Below are 17291 nucleotides of genomic sequence, written 5' to 3' on the forward strand. Positions count from 1 at the left end.
TCTTTATCACGTCAATGTGATTAATATCTAATATAACTTAGTTGTAAGTATTCTATTAGGGAAATATATAAAGTGTTTTGTAAGAATTTGTTGAGTGACAATGTGTTCAAAGATCCATGCTAGATCTTAGGGATAAATATTAGAACAGTAAATAATCTAAGATGAAAAACAGCATTTAAATTATGTAGAAATGATATGATAGCACTCAGTCAGTGTTGGCTCTGAAGAAGCTTTTTTGTACTTTTTCTGTTTTCTTTTACTAAACACTAATTGTTGATCCTTCAGTGACAGCAGAGAAACAGTTAGCATACCTTGAGATCAATTAAAGGCCCAGCACCCTCCCTCAATCTCACCTCTTAATTTACATTTCTTTACCTCTTTATCATTTCCCATCTTTCTTCCCTACCTTCTAAGTGCAAGTAAGTACAAGGCACTTAAAATCTTGGGGTTTTAGACTGGGAAAAATAAAACCTTGAAAATGAGAATATTGCCAGGAAATATTATTGATGTTAGTATGAAGATTTCACCAGAAATAAATTAAATCAATATATAATCTCTATATTCAGGGATCCTAATTTCATTTGGTGGATCTATTTAACTTTGCCATTCAGAGGAAATGTAATGTTTTATTCATAAGTGTTTTTGAAATAGAGGCCAAGCATTCATATTTATAATATGAAAAAAACATTAATATTTAAATATCTATCTCTAAATTTAATCAAATGCAATTAGCATAATGGAAGCAAAAATACAGATGACCCTGGTTAATATTTTCAGATGGACTATAAAACTACTGTTTATTGAAATTAAGATTATATAATTCAATTTATATTTAAGAAGTTATTTAATATGATGCTATTTTCTGTAGCCCAACTCATGTATCTTGAAGATTCTTTGCCTTATTTCTCTGATTTGTATAATTAGAAATTAATTTACAGTAGTTTAAGAATGAATTGAGACTTCCCTGGTGGCTCAGATGGTAAAAGCATTCTGCCTACAATGCGGGAGACCCGGGTTCCATCCCTGGGTTGGGAAGATCCCCTGGAGAAGGAAATGGCAACCCAGTCCAGTACTCTTGCCTGGGAAAATCCCATGGATGGAGGAGCCTGATAGGCTACAGTCCATGGGATGGCAAAGAGTCAGATAGGACTGACTGAGTGATTTCACTTTCACTTTCTAGCACTTGTGAAAATACCTTGCTCAATAGTTAGCATATGATAATTGCCCATATAAAAGTTGGTTTTCTAGAACTCTCTAAAGACAAAACTAGTTCTGGAGTTTCTTCCTCACAATATGCTCAGTTATATAGAGCTCTGTGAGGCTAGATAGATTCTTCAGTCTTTTTTTTTTTTCTACTACCCAGTCTGTGCCTCTAACATTTCCTCCTTCAAGCGTCAAGGATGTTGACTTGGTCATGGAAAAGGAAGAAGGCGCCAGGGGCCAGGAGACTGACACCATTTGACCACTGGCCATTATACATTCTATTTCTTATCACGGGAGCCATTTTTCAGAATCTATGGTGATCTCTCCCTTTCCAGTGATGTGGGAATTATCCTACATTTTATCGTTAGTTCTCTCCACACTGAGGTAATTAGGAAAGCTTTGCAAATACAATAATTACTGACTTTCAAGGCACTTATTTTGCAAATACTGATGTGTTTGCTGAGGAAAATACAATTTAAAATTCCATGCTAAGTATTCACAATCTTATTCTTTCCACACCCTCAGAGCCTGATACTTGAAATCTCTAGCCCAAAGAATAATGTTAAATCAGTTGGGGTGTGGTAACGAGGACATATAATGGGAACTTTTTAAATGCTCAAAGTTTAATAACTTTAAAAATGCTGCTTATTCATTTTCCTCTATTTTCCCTAATGAATTTTAAACATAGGTAAAAGAGTATCATTATACCTTTTGAATCCTGATTATTTATCACAGTATCCGGTTTTTACAACATACAGTATTAAAGAGTTGTTCATTAAAATGTTTAACAGAATGATAGAACTGTTAATGGTTTCTTTTCACTGAAAGATCAGAATAGTAAAATTTGCACTATTTTGAACTTGTTTGCTAAAAAAATAAATAAATAAAATAAAATAAGTAAATTAAAACATTAGAGAGCAACATCTATTGACAATAAGAAAAGTCAAGAGAGATGGCTCAGTTTCCTAACAAATCAATTATTATTCCGTACCTTTTCTCATTAGCCCTGGTTTAAAATGGGATCATGCTGGGGATTTCCATGGCAGTCTGGTGGTTAAGACTCCACATTTCCAATGCAGGGGACACAGGTTCAATGTCTGATCAGGGAACAATATTTACCATGTGGTACAGCCAAAAATTAAAAAAAAAAAAAGGAATGCCTTTTTAAAAACAGGATAATTCTGTCTACAATTTACTTTCTGTTGTAAGAATACGTCCACGTTAGTATTACAAAAATACAAAACATTACCTCATACACAATGTTTAGTAGTTTCCATTCTTCTAATAATAACATTTCCTGTCAAAGTGTTTCATAGCAAACTGAGGGTTCAAACTTTACCAGGCAACTAAAGTTTCCATTTGATGTTATCAAATACAAAACAAATGAATAAAAATTGACGGCTTGCTTTAAAAATATAAAATCATCTTTACAATAATACTGAGTAAATAATTTTTATCACCAGATAATCTTTAATATTTAGGTCAGGTTATGAGATAAAATATTTAAAGTATTACAACCCTTTAATGAAAATTATCACAGAGATTTGCTTTTGCTTTAGTATGAGCAAAGCTTTCATTTGTATGATCTTAGGTGAAAAGCCTCTCCTAACTCTGTGACTAATATATAATTCAACTTCTTTTGAGATATCATTCATTTGACTTTTTTGAACATAATCATAAAAGGTAAAACTAACAGATGTCCTGAGATAACGAAGTGTAAAGTCCAACATATGGATTTCAACTCAGAGGTCTTGAATTTTTCTAGGATTTACAAGGAGTTGTTAAAAGCTTACCACGTAAGCCATAAAAATATTAGTCCTTCTTCATAATCTATGTTAGAAATTTATGTGGGAATAAAGTAGGCACAATAGAAGCCTGGTGGTGACTTTTATAACTTTCGTTCTTGTAAATAATGCAGCTGTGTCGAGTTCATTTCCCCAGTTGGCCGCCCCTGCAGTGTGCCTGTTCCTATTTTGGTTCTGTCCCATCAAATACTTGTAAATTGAAAATACCTTTGAGAATAACTCTCTCGCCTTTGTGTCTATCTCCAAGGGAAATATAATCTTGCTTCAGTCATCTAATTAGCAGTAGGAATCTCTGTGCTGCAGGCTTCGACATCAACACAAGTGTGATGAGTCAGTGTGCTGACATCAATGAACACTTTATTAAATTACACACTCCCCTAAGCAGGCAGGGGCTTTCAGAGCCCTCATATTTTATGCACTATTGCACTGACTCCCTCATTTTGGAAACTGTGAGTGTCCAGGTCAAGCTGAGGAAATAAAGTCCTGAACAGATTATGGAGGTTTCTTTCCAAAAGAGATTTGGCACACTGTTAGGTGCTAGGTTTAACCAGTTGTTTTGACAACTGATAACTAGCTAGAGTAAAATAATTACAGGAAATGAGATGGGGCATAGAATATAGGACTTTTTTTTTTTCATAATGCCAGCCTCTCAAGTAAAATAAAGGATCCACTGATAAGAATAAAATTTCAGAAATTATAAACCTTTTCTAGAAATTGAATATTTAGATGTATAAATATTATGCAGTACTTTTTTGCCTCCTGAATAATTTATACAAGTGCACATTCTTAAATGGTTAATTTAAAATATTTAATAGTCCATAAAGGAAAGTGCAATAAAGGTGAATATACTTTTTAAAAACTGGCATTTATAATAGTATTTATCCTTTTACATAATAGGCCTCTTGACAGGTGTGAGGTGAGATTTCAATAGTGGTCTTGATTTGCATTTCCCTGATATTTAGTAGTGTTGAGCACATTTTCATTTGTCGGTCATTTGTACAAAGATATAATTTGCAAGCCGTAAAAATCATCCTTTTTAATATAAAATTCTATAAATTTTGACAAATATGTAGAGACTTACAACAACCATAACAGGATAGAGAATGTTGCCATCATCATCAAAAGTTTCCTGATGTCAATTTGAGATGACTATGCCCTAGAAACCATTATTAATCTGTGGTGTATGTATCTCTAGACTTTTACTTCTTCAATAATGTTATGTAAATGAGATCATGTACTATATATGTATTTGAGGCTGGTTTATTCTACATCTGTCATTTCAGTTACTTAGTCATGTCCGATTCTTTGTGATCCTATGGATTGCACACTAGGCTTCACTTTCCATCACCAACTTCCAGAGCTTGCTCAAAACCACGTCCATCAAGTGGGTGATGCCATCCAATCATCTCATCATCTGTTGTCCCACCTTCTCTTGCCTTCCATCTTTCCTATCATCAGAGTTTTTTCTAATGAGTCAGCTCTTCACATCAGATAGTCAAAAGTATTGGAGCCTCAACTTTAGCATCAGTCCTTCCAATTAATTTTCAGGATTGATTTCCTTTAAGATTGAATTATTTAATCTCCTGGCAGTCCAAGGCACTCTCAAGAATCACCACAGCTCAAAAGCAGATTCTTCACTGCTCAGCTTTCTTTATGGTCCAACTCTCATATCCATACATGACTATTGAAAAGAACATAGCTTTGACTAGACAGACTTTGTTGGCAAAGTAATGTCTCTGCTTTTTAATATGTTGTGTGGGTCTGTCATAGCTTTTCTTCCAAGGAGCAAGCATCTTTTAATTTCATCACTGTAGTCACCATCTGCAGTGATTTTGGAGCCGAAGAAAATAAAGTCTGTCACTGTTTCCATTGTTTCCCATACTATTTTCCATGAAGTGATGGGACTGGATGCCATGATCTTTATTTTTTGAATGTTGAGTTTTAAGCCAGCTTTTTCACTCTCCTCTTTCACTTTCATCAAGAGACTCTTTGGTTCCTCTTTGCTTTCCACCATAAGGGTGGTGTCATCTGAAGATCTGAGATTATTGATATTTCTCCTCACAATCTTAATTCCAGTTTGTGCTTCATCCAGCCTGGCGTTTTGAATGATGTATATAAGTTAAATAAGCAGGGTGACAATATGCTCTTGATATACTCCTTTCCCATTTTGGAACCAGTCCATTGTTCCATATCCAGTTCTACTTATTTGAACTACATATAGATTTCTGAGGAGGCAGGTAGGGTGGTCTGGTATTCCCATCTCTTTAAAAATTGTCCCACAGTTTGCTGTTATCCACATAGCCAAAGACTTTAGTGTAGTCAGTGAAGCATGAATATATGTTTTTCGAAATTTCCTTGCTTTTTCTATGATCCATCAGATGTTGGCAGTTTGATTTCTGGTTCCTCTTCCTTTTTTTAAATCCAGCTTGAGCATCTGGAAGTTTTCAGTTCATGTACTGTTGAAGCCTGGCTTGGAGAATTTTGAGCATTTCTTTGCTAGCGTGTGAGATGAGTGCAATTGTGTGGTAGTTTGAATATTCTTTGGCATTGCCTTTCTTCATGATTGGCATGAAAACTGACCTTTTCCAATCCTGTGGCCACTGCTGAGTTTTCCAAATGTGCTGGCATATTGAGTGCAGCACTTTAATAGCATCATTGTTTAAGATTTGAAATAGCTTAGCAGGAATAGCTCACCTCCACTAGCTTTGTTCTTAGTGATGCTTCCTAAGGCCCCGTTGACTTTCCACTCCAAGATGTCAGGCTCTAGGTGTGTGATCACATCATCATGGTTCCCTGGGTCATTAAGATCTTTTTGTATAGTTCTGTGTATTCTTGCCACCTCTTCTTAATCTCTCTGCTTCTGTTAGATCCATACCATTTTTGTCCTTTATTGTGCCAATCTTTGCATGAAATATCCCCTTTGTATCTCTAATTTTCTTGAAGAGATCTCTGGTCTTTCCCATTCTATTGTTTTCCTTTATTTATGTGAATAGACCACTTAGAAAAGCATTGATTACCACTGGCCATGCAATGTTAGGAACCCCTGTCCATAGTTCTTCAGGTACTCTGTCTATTGGATCTAATTCCTTGAATCTCTTTTTCACTTCCACTGTATAATCATAAGTGATTTGATTTAGGTCATACTTCAGTGTGGAGAAGGCAATGGCACCCCATTCCAGTACTCTTGCCTGGAAAATCCCATGGATTGAGGAGCCTGGTAGGCTGCAGTCCATGGGGATGCTAAGAGTCGGACACGACTGAGCGACTTCACTTTCACTTTTCACTTTCATGCATTGGAGAAGGAAATGGCAACCCACTCCAGTATTCTTGCCTGGAGAATCCCAGGGATGGTGGAGCCTGGTGGGCTGCTGTCTATAGGGTTGCGCAGAGTCGGACATGACTGAAGTTACTTAGCAGGAGCAGCAGCAGCATACCTCAATGGTCTAGGGGATTTCACTACTTTCTTCAATTTAAATCTGAATTTTGCAATAAGGAGTTCATGATCTGAGTCACAGTCAGCCCCCAGTCTTGTTTTTGCTGACTGTATAGCTCTTCTCCATTTTTGGCTGCAAAGAATATAATCAATCTGATTTTGGTATTGACTGCCTGGTGATGTCCATGAGTAGAGTTATCCCTTGTGTTGTTGCAAGAGGGTGTTTCTCTGAGCAGTGCATTCTCTTGTCTAAACTCTTGTAGCCTTTGCCATGCTTCATTTTGTACTCCAAAGCCAAACTTGCCTGTTACTCCAGGTATCTCTTGACTTCCTACCTTTGCATTCCAGTCACCTGTGATGAAAAGGGCATATTTTTTGGTGTTATTTCTAGGAGGTCTTCATAGAACCATTCAGCTTCTGCTTCTTCAGCATTAGTGGTTGGGGCATAGACTTGGATTACTGTGATACTGAATGGTTTGCTTTGCAAACAAGCAAAAATCATTATGTCATTTTTGAGATTCCACTCAAGAACTGAATTTCAGATTAATTTGTTGACTATGAGGCCTACTCCATTTCTTCAAGGGGTTCTTGCTCACAGTAGTGGACATAATGGTGATAGCTTATGGTGAATGTTGTCAGATTTGTGATCTCCAAAGTAAAGAATTTTGCTTCAAGATCAGAGACTCAGCTTCAGTCACTCAGAGCTTTGTATGGCAAAAGTTTTATTCCAGTGTAAAAATGATACTTTGGCCACCACATGTGAAGAGTTGACTCATTGGAAAAGACTCTGATGCTGGGAGGAATTGGGGGCAGGAGGAGAAAGGGACGACAGAGGATAAGACGGCTGGATGGCATCACCGACTCAATGGACATGAGTTTGAGTGAACTCCGGGAGTTGGTAATGGACAGGGAGGCCTGGCGTGCTGCATTTCATGGGGTCGCAAAGAGTCAGACATGACTGAGTGACTGAACTGAACTGAAAAATGATACAGAAAACTTCTGACAAAGACATCAGAAGGGGGGTGGAGACTGACCCACTTACTAGTTTGTGTGGGGCTTTATATACTTTTTCAATGGGTTACTAACAATAGAAAGGTCTTACCAGACCCACTCTCACATACATATACATCTTAAGATAACAGGATTATTCTGAAGTTTCTTGTTAAGAATAAGAAACATGTCCTCCAGTGAGACACATTGTTGTTATATAATCATTGTGAGTGAAAATCACTCAGTCATTTCCAACTCTTTGTCAGCCCCATGGACTGTAGCCCACCAGGCTCCTCTGTCCATGGAATTTTCCAGGCAAGAATACTAGAGTTGCTGTTGCCTCCTCAGGGAATCTTCCTAACCCAGGAATTGAACCTGTGTTTCTTGCATCTCCTGCACTGGCAGGCAGATTCTTTACCACTTTCACTAACTAGGAATCCATGTGGTGGTAGAAGTCAGGAAAATAAAATGGCTCCAAAAGGAAATGTGTGGTATATAGTATTGATACTTGCTTTGATTAACTTAGTCCATTGGGGGCCATTTACGGCACACAGACACACACACACACACACACAGACACACACACACACAAAAAAAACAGCAGGAAAATGCGTTTCCTCAAGATGCAGAATACCTATTTAGAGGAATGATTTAAATGTCAGGGTATGTGAAATAGAAAGCCAGTGGGAATCTGCTATATGACATAGGGAGCTGAAACCTGGTACTCTATGACAACCTAGAGGGGTGAGATTGGGTGGGAAGGAGGTTCAGGTGGGAGGGGACATATGTATACCTATGACTGATTCATGTTGGTGTATGGCAGAGACTAACACAATATTGTAAAGCAATTATCATCTAATTAATAATTTTTTTTAATCAGGGTATAATGCCATATAATAAGTAACTTCATGCAAAAATTCAAATTTTTCATGTCCATATAGATGAAGTATACATAGAAGTTATACCAATTATCCCAGGGACCTAGGAAAGGTTGAGTAGCACTCTGCCTTAAAATGATATTTTGCAATTAACTGAATAAATGGCATTTTATAGATTGAGCCCTAATGGTCCAGTTCTGATGTACTGCCTTTTTTCTGACACTAGTCTTAACCTGTTGAGTTCTTATTGAAATGATGAATCCTTCTGGTTCCCACAGTGATTGTGACTGAACATATGTCAAGTATATAATTGTTTCAGGGGCCAGTGCATAACCTCTTTTAATGTCTAAAAGCTTCCGGCTTTAGTACCTTCAATAAATATAGGGATTTTTGTTATAGTGATTTTTTTCCTTTGGATTTGGATATCAAATGATTCAGTGAAGCTACTGTAAAGGTTAAAAATAATTGCATGTAATAATTTCCCCATTGATGTTTCCACTACCAAAAAAGTCATATACACATATGCAGACACCAAGATTTTCTAAACTGGGTAATCATAAAACTTATTATTTGAAAGATTGCAAGTTGTATTTCATTTGGAGTTCCAAGAGACCTAGGAGGGGACTGGTGGTAAGGCCAGGACCTGGATATGAGTTAGTGAGCACAGGGGATATCAATCTCTGAGTGTAATCATGCTCTTAAAGGAAAACTTCAAAATTCTGCCCTTTTATGTTAATTTTTATTGGGATACAGTTGCTTTACAATGTTGTGTTAGTTTCTGTCATGCAGCAAAGTGAATCAGTTATATGTAAAAATTCCCCTTTTTAATAACTACTTTACAGTCTTAACCAATTCCAACTTGCTTTCCAGAGACATATTCCTTAGAAAAGAAAAATTATCTGTTGAATCTTTGTTCTCAAGGGGACTTGAATAATAAATTTATACATAAAATTCAACATGTCAATGATGTATTTCAAGTTAAAAGCAATCAATAGAATTTATAAGTCTTCACACAATATTTTAGTAACATTTTAACTAAATATTCTTTAGGCATGGCAACCCACTCCATTATTCTTTCCTAGAGAATCCCATGGACAGAGGAGCCTGGCAGGCTACACATCCATAGGGTCGCAAACAGTTGAACACAACTGAAGCCACTAAGCATGCATGCACGCACCCAGAAGCTTACTGCATGTGTCCCAAGACATCCATGGTCTGTAGTTCCCACACCTCCTGCGGTGACAGAAATCTCCTATTCCCAATGGATCTGTCTTACTTGTGCTCAGCACACTGGAAACTAGCCAGGATGTCTTCTAGATAAGAGCATTAAAAGTGTAAGTTTTAATCATAATAACATCTATTCATTACTAAATGATGCAGGACATTTCAGAACTGTGCAAGGGAAATCTGGTGACCTGAGTTATATCTCTGGTTATGACACTAACTCTTGGAGACTGAGCACATCACATAACATTACTCTTGAAATTGTTTCCCTATCCGTCAGCTTAAGTTCTAAGAGAATAAAATTATCTCTGAAGTTCAGTTTAAAAGTACTTGATAATATATTTGCTGCTAAGGTCAGGGTTGATTTCTCTATTAGATAGAATAGGAGGGCTACAGTCCATGGGCTGGTAAAAAGTTGGACATGACTGAGCAACTAACCACACTAAGCACAGAGTAGGCACAGAGCTTAGGATCCTCATTATTTTGGGGGAAGGGGACCTTGAAAAATGTTTGTATTTTTTAAGTGAGAGGAAAAATTGAATTTTAAGTCAAAGATAATATTTCAATAAATAATATTAACATGTGTGTCTTTATTTGAATACTGTTGAAAAATAAATTTTCTAATATTATTTTATCAACAAAAAAGCCCATGAAGGCAAACTGTCCATAGAAGTCATAACACAGCCCTAGCTATGGTGGAGAAAATTGTGGCTGAAAGGTTAGAAGGTTTGGAATTCACATTGTAATAGACCTGGACCTAAATTTAGATTTGAATTTAGTCGTCTTAGAATTGTGTCAAAGAAAGTGAAATCATTTCCTTTCATCAGTGCATAGTCTTCTTTTTTTCTCTGAGCTTTGCACATTTTCCCCCTTTTCATGACCCATCATGTACTTATGACCCGTTTTTCTAATTCCTGGAACACAATTCCATCCCATTGTCTTCCCACAACTCAGTTTAATTCCTGCACTTATCTGTGAACTTGTGCATATGTGTGCTCACACAACATGCACACACACACACAGACAGTGACACCCTGCTTCCTTTTCCCTGTGTCAGCTGAATCATGATTTCCTCCAAAAAGATGTCTCAGACCACCTGTGTTTAGACTAGATGTTCCTTTCACCCATCCACACTGTTCATTCTTGGATGCTGAGAACCATCTAGCTTATCACTGAAATGTAACAACTTTCATATTGCAAAATATAAGGCACAGAGATAATACTCCATAAACACTGCCAAGAGAATAATTCTGAACCTCAGTAGCCTCATTTATAGAATGAAAATTCTAAACCTACTCCACTGAGATGGGTAAAAAACACATGCACACCAAATTCTGTGACTTGTTCATTGAGGAGTTCATCATACTATCACATACTATTCCAGGATAAAAAAAAAAAAAAAAAAAACAATAGTATGCTTTAGTCTAGAGTCTATACTTAGGCACTGATAGCTTTTTAAAAAGTTTAATAAGTATGAGAAGATAAATCTTATATTATCTTTTTGGTTCAGTTGAAAACTATGATGAAATTACTACTTAGGATTGAGCCAAGCATTATGAAAAATGGACATAAATGATGACTAGTCTCTTTATGTCCTCAGAAGTTGAAATATAACTGATGCAATGCTATGCCAATTGTATATTTCAGCTACAGATATATAATTTTGGAGTTAATCCTTTTTATTTAATGGGCCTCTATATAGAGGTAATGTAGGCTGTCTACAATGGCCTTTCTAGTAATGTGCAAATATTGAAGCATGTTTAGGGTTAAAAAGTATTTGATAAAGTTTACTGCTTCTTTGATTTAAGCCTGACCATCTGGCTCATCAGTGCCACCAAGATCTATCGTTTATCACTGTGCTTATACTCATGTAATAACTATACTTTTATGTTAATTACATTTTATTGATCCATAGTATATCTCCATGTGTGCACTAATTTTGACTAATTTTCACAAATGAGTATCAGGTATAGTTTTTGCACTTTCAAGTCTAACAATAAGAACTCATTTTGCAATGCTCAGTGAAGTACCTATGTCACACATTCACATAGTAAAGTAAGCTGAAGTAAGCAGTGATTGTTTATACAGTATTAGTGCATGCACAGAAGATCTTTATAGAAACAAATTTGAATGGGAATGATGTTTAATTGGTTCTTTTTTCAGCTATGGATATTTTTTCTTACATTCTATTAATAATGTGAAAATGAGAAATGACACCCATTGTGGGTAGAAATTCCTAATCAAACTCCCAAACTCTCTCTCCCTATCTCTTCACTCACTGCTTTGTAGAAACAGTTCAAGTCCTGGATCAGAGGAAATTGGGTACCAGATGGCTTTTATCCTAACATCTTCAAGTTACTCCGAGAGCATTCTTGCTACCAATTGCCACGTAATGAAATAAATCCTACTAGAGCAGAATAAGACTTCCAGGAAGCAGCAGGTGTAATGTCACAGCTGTATTAGCAGTGCTAACTTGTTCGTGGATCAAGTTACATCTGGGACTGTCACGCTGGCTGCTGAAGTTAAAAAGACTGCTGAGAAGGTAGCAAAAACTCTTGGGTGCTATTCTTTACCTTATTAGCAAGAGTCTTAGAGAAAAGTGGCCTCACTAAGTTACATGTTTCACTCGGCAGTGCTTCTCTTTACCCCAGCATGAGCTTTATCCAGCCATTGCCTAGGATTTATATGGGTTATATCTATTTTTGCAAATTATCTTGTTAAGATGTTAGCATGTATAGCTGGAGAAGTGTATTGCTGGTTTATGTGCAAGCCATGTGCCTGGAGAATAAAATTAATTTGGAAAGATCTTGCTTGAGTGGGGAATCTGTGAAGATTTTGAATCGGGGAAGAATAGCAAGGATCAAGCTTCTTGGAATTCTGTCTGTATTGACAATAATCCTCACAATGTTTGGTAATTTATCTGAGACTAGCAAATCTTAGAGTTTATTTTTCATTCATTAATGATATGTTGATTGTCTGTTTGACTAATATCTTGTGTGAGGGCTGTGATGTTATATATAAAGAGAATATAAGCATAAAATGGTACAAATGGTCCTCGACATGTTGTTGTGATTTTTTTTTTTTTTAGGTGGAGGAAGCACGTTTCCCTCTCATTGAAATATTTTAGAAAAACAATAATATTCAACCCAGTTCAAAAAAATTTACTGAACACTTGAATCTCTGGGCTTTTCTGGGTGGCTCAGTGGTAAAGAATCTACCTGCTAATGCAAGAGACACAGGTTCCATCCCTAGGTCAGGAAGGTCCCCTGGAGAAGGATATGTCAACCCACATCAGTATTCTTGCCTGGGAAATCCCATGGACAGAGGAGCCTGATGGGCTGCAGTCCATGGGGTCACAAGAGAGAGGGACACAACTAAACAGCAATTGTACAATCCCCATATTAGCAACTATGGATGCAAGGCATAGATTCTGCTTTAAACTTACAATCTAAACAGAGATACATATGCAAATACATACTTAAAATAGAATGATAAATATTCAATGTAGAATTATGTATTTTCTATGACATTAGAGCACAGTAGGTAACATGTAATGAACTCTTGGAAAATATGATCAAGCATATGGACTCATATTATTTGAGTCCTTAGTGTAATGCTTTGATTCAATTATCTCGCAAAATGCTTCATACTAGATGCACAAAATGGTATCAGCTGCATAAAAAGGAAGTATTTAGTATGCACTGGCTCATTTTAATTGTATAAACACACCTGAAAAATGTTCCTTTATTTCTCAGTGCTGAAATTTCATTAGATTGTATTGGTGCTATGAAACTCTAAAAGGATTAAAATTGTTCATCCATGGAGGCTTGGGTTTGGTCTCAATAATATTTAGCACTTTCTATTATGATTATAAATGGTAAAATTAAAGGGAATAAAAACTGGAACATTAAGATTCTAATCAACATAATCAACTGACTTGAAGAATGACTAATTCCCTTTATTAAGGATGGATTGTAGTTTAATTGATCACCTGTTATGTATGGAGACCTAATTAATAATTGAGATAAGTCAAAATGCCTATTTTATTTTGTGATCTGCTGTTCTTGGCTTCCTATGTAATAAAATTAACATTCTATAGAGAAAATAATGGTAATAAATATTTCAGAAGAATAATAAAGGCTGTGATTACAGAAATGGAATAATATTCAATGGGACAAAGGCATCAAAATGTACATATAGAGGAAAGCATAGTTTATAATATGACCATGAGAATAATTGCTGTAATGTGTGTTGGTTTGAATCAAACAGATTTTTCTAGTTAAACATATCCAAAAAATGATTGATTATTTAGAAAACATGTTCTGATCTTCCTACAATTGGAATACAACATCTTATGTGTTATTTTTATTTTTCCATCAGTGTAATAAGCAGCACACCAGGTCTGTAAAGCATTAAATAGGAAAAAGTCAAATGTTTTGATGATGAACTTCCAAGCAGGTGGTTCAGCTGTATTGACATTACAGGGTGGTTGTTAGAATTGTAAAATCTATGCCTCACCCAAGACATGCGAATGAGATCATGGATATTTAACAAAAGCCCCAGGAGATATGATTATGCATTAAAGTTTAGAATTGTGAGAAGGCAGAATGCTAAGGGATGCTAATGTATTGATCTTAAACTTCATGTGGTATTTGTATTAAATTATTTTTGAGAGTAAATAAATGTAGTTTTACAAGAAGTTCTTCAAAATAAAATATGTTAACTAAATATGAAGTTATAGAACTTCATTAATTTTTAGCATTTTTTAACACCAAGCAATATTTCAACTGCAGTCACAACCCAATTGATTCCTTCTAATTATAACTGTTTAAAATTTCAAACAAGTATAGCTTCTTTATATAATATTTTTATACTCTAAATTTAGCTTTAGTTTTTTACTGTGAGTAGCCCAACTTATTCAGAAATGCTATTTTATAAACATATGAATTACTTAATTCAAGAAATGTTTAATCACACATACACACACATACATATATATACATACATATATATATATATATCATCACCAACTCACAGAACTTGCTCAAACTCATGACCATGCAATTATCTAATTCTCTGTCATCCCCTTCTCCTCCTACCTTCAGACTTTCCCAGAATTGGGGTCTTTTCCAATAAGTCAGTTCTTCACATCAGGTGGCCAAAGTATTTCAGCTTCAGGTTTAGCATCAGTCCTTCCAATAAATATTCAGAATTGATTTCCTTTAGGATTGACTGGTTTGATCTCCTTGCTGTCCAATGGACCCTTAAGAGTCTTCTCCAACACCACAGTTCAAAAGCATCAGTTCTTTGGTGCTCAGCCTTCTTTATGGTCCAACTCTCACATCCATACATGACTATTAGAAAAACCATAGCTTTGACCATATGGAAATTTGTTGGCCAAGGACTTTGTTGAAAAGTACTGTCTCTGCTTTTTTATATGCTGTATAGGTTTGTCATAGCTTTTCTTCCAAGGAGCAAGCATCTTTTAACTTAATTTCTATAGTCACCATCTGCAGTGAGGAGCCCAAGAAATTAAAGTCCATCCCTGTTTCCACTGTTTCCTCATCTATTTGCCATGAAGTGATGGGACCGGATGCTATGATCTTCCTTTTTTGAATGTTGAGTTTTAAGCCAACTTTTTCGCTTTCCTCTTTTACCTTCATCACAAGGCTGTTTAGTTCCTCTTTGCTTTCTGCTGTAAGGTTGGTGTCATCTGCATATCTGAGGTTATTGATATTCCTCCCAGCAATTTTGATTCCAGCTTGTGCTTCATCCAGTCCAGCATTTCACATGAGGTAATTTGCCTATAAGTTAAATACGCAAAGTGACAATATATGACCTAGACCTACTCCTTTCCCAATTTGAAACCAGTCTGTTGTTCCATGTCCAGTTCTAACTGTTGCTTCTTGATCTGCATACATATTTCTCAGGAGGCAGGTAAGATGGTCTGGTATTCTCATCTCTTTTAAGCATTTTCCACAGTTTGTTGTGATCCACATAGTCAATGGCTTTTGCATAGTCAATGAAGGAGAAGTAGATTTTTTTTCTGAAATTCTCTTGCTTTTTCAATGATCCACAGATCTTGACAATTTGACCTCTGGTTCCTCTGCCTTTTCTAAATCCAGCTTGAACATCTGGAAGTTCTCAGTTCACATACTATTGAGCCTAGCTTGGAGAATCTTGAGCATTACTTTGCTAGTGTGTGAGATGAGTGTAATTGTGCGGTAGTATGAACATTCTTTGGCATTGCCTTTCTTTGGAATTGCAATGAAAATTTTCCAGTCCTGTGGCCACTGCTGAGTTTCCCAAATTTCCTGACATATTGAGTGCAGCACTTTCAGAGCATCATCTTTTAGGATTTGAGATAGCTCAGCTGGAATTCCATCATCTCCACTAGCTTTGTTTGTAGTGATGCTTCCTAAGGTCTACTTGACTTCACACTCCAAAATGTCTGGCTGTAAGTGAGCTTCACATCATTGTGGTTATCTGGGTCATGAAGAACTCTTTTGTATAGTTCCTCTGTGTATTCTTGCCACCTCTTCTTAATATCTTCTGCTTCTTTTAGGTCCATATCATTTCTATCCTTATTGTGTCCATCTTTGCATGAAATGTTCCCTTGGTATCTCTAATTTTCTTAAAGAGATCTCTAATCTTTCCCATTCTATTGTTTTCCTCTATTTCTTTGCATTGATCACTTAGGAAGCCTTTCTTATATCTCCTTGCTATTCTACATTCATATGGATATATCTTTCTTTTTCTCCTTTACCTTTCACTTCTCTTCTTTTCTCAGATATTTGTAAGGTCTCATCAGGGAACCATTTTGCCTTTTTGCATTTCTTTTTCTTGGGGATGGTTTTGATCACTGCCTCCTGTACAATGTAACAAACTTCTGTCCATAGTTCTTCAGGCACTCTATCAGATCTAATCTCTTGAATATATTTGTCATTCCTACTTATAATTGTAAGGAATTTTATTTAGGTCACCTGAATGGCCTAGTGGTTTTCCCTACTTTCTTCAATTTAAGACTGAATTTGGCAATAAAGAGTTCATGATCTGAGCCACAGTCACTTCCTGGTCTTTTTTACATTTTTGCTTACTGTATAGAGCTTCTCCATCTTCAGCTGCAAAGAGTATAATCAATCTGATTTCAGTATTGACCATCTGGTGATGTCTATAATGTAGAGTTTTCTCTTTGTTATTGGTAGAGGGTTTTTACTATAATCAGTGCCTTCTCTTGGCTAAACTCTGTTAGACTTTGCCCTGCTTCATTTTGTACACCAAGGCCAAACTTCCCTGTTACTCCAGGTATCTCTTAACTTTCTACTTTTGCATTCTACTCCCCTGTGATGAAAAGGACATCTTTTCTTTGGTATGTGTTAGTTTTAAAAGGTCATGTAGGTGTGGTGGCACATTAATTGGGGGATTGGGGTAGGAAGAACTTAGAGCCATGGAGGAAAAAAAAAAAAAAAAAGCAAGGGACTATATTGACTGACCATGTAATAGGTGTACTTGGTTAAATGGAAGCATTAGTGTGTGTGTGTGTGTGTGTGATTCCATCAGTTGTGTCTGACTCCTTGAGACCCCATGGAGTATAGACCACCAGGCTTCTGTGTCCATTGGATTCTCCAGGCAAGGATACTGGAGTGGGTAGTCATTTCCTTCTCCAGAGGATCTTTCCAACCCAGGGATAGAAACTCGGTCTTCTGTACTGCAGGCAGATTGTTTACTATCTGAGCCACCTATTAAAAATCTATATTT

General features: G+C 36.3%; 1 protein-coding gene across 3 annotated transcripts in view; it reads left to right on the top strand.

The window, feature by feature from the left end:
* Positions 1–17291, top strand: part of CDH10 (cadherin 10) — a 186571-nt gene that overhangs the window by 42489 nt on the left and 126791 nt on the right. The window contains exon 1 of one of the 3 annotated variants that reach the window (XM_005221635.5): positions 11790–12075. The exons of the other annotated variants lie outside the window; for them this stretch is intronic. The gene's annotated coding sequence lies outside the window, so the exon portion shown is untranslated. Of the gene's footprint in view, positions 1–11789; positions 12076–17291 lie in introns of those variants that run through there. 3 annotated transcript variants of the gene reach the window in all.

The sequence above is a fragment of the Bos taurus genome, chromosome 20, assembly GCF_002263795.3.
Source record: "Bos taurus isolate L1 Dominette 01449 registration number 42190680 breed Hereford chromosome 20, ARS-UCD2.0, whole genome shotgun sequence".
Classification (NCBI taxonomy): Eukaryota; Metazoa; Chordata; class Mammalia; order Artiodactyla; family Bovidae; genus Bos; species Bos taurus.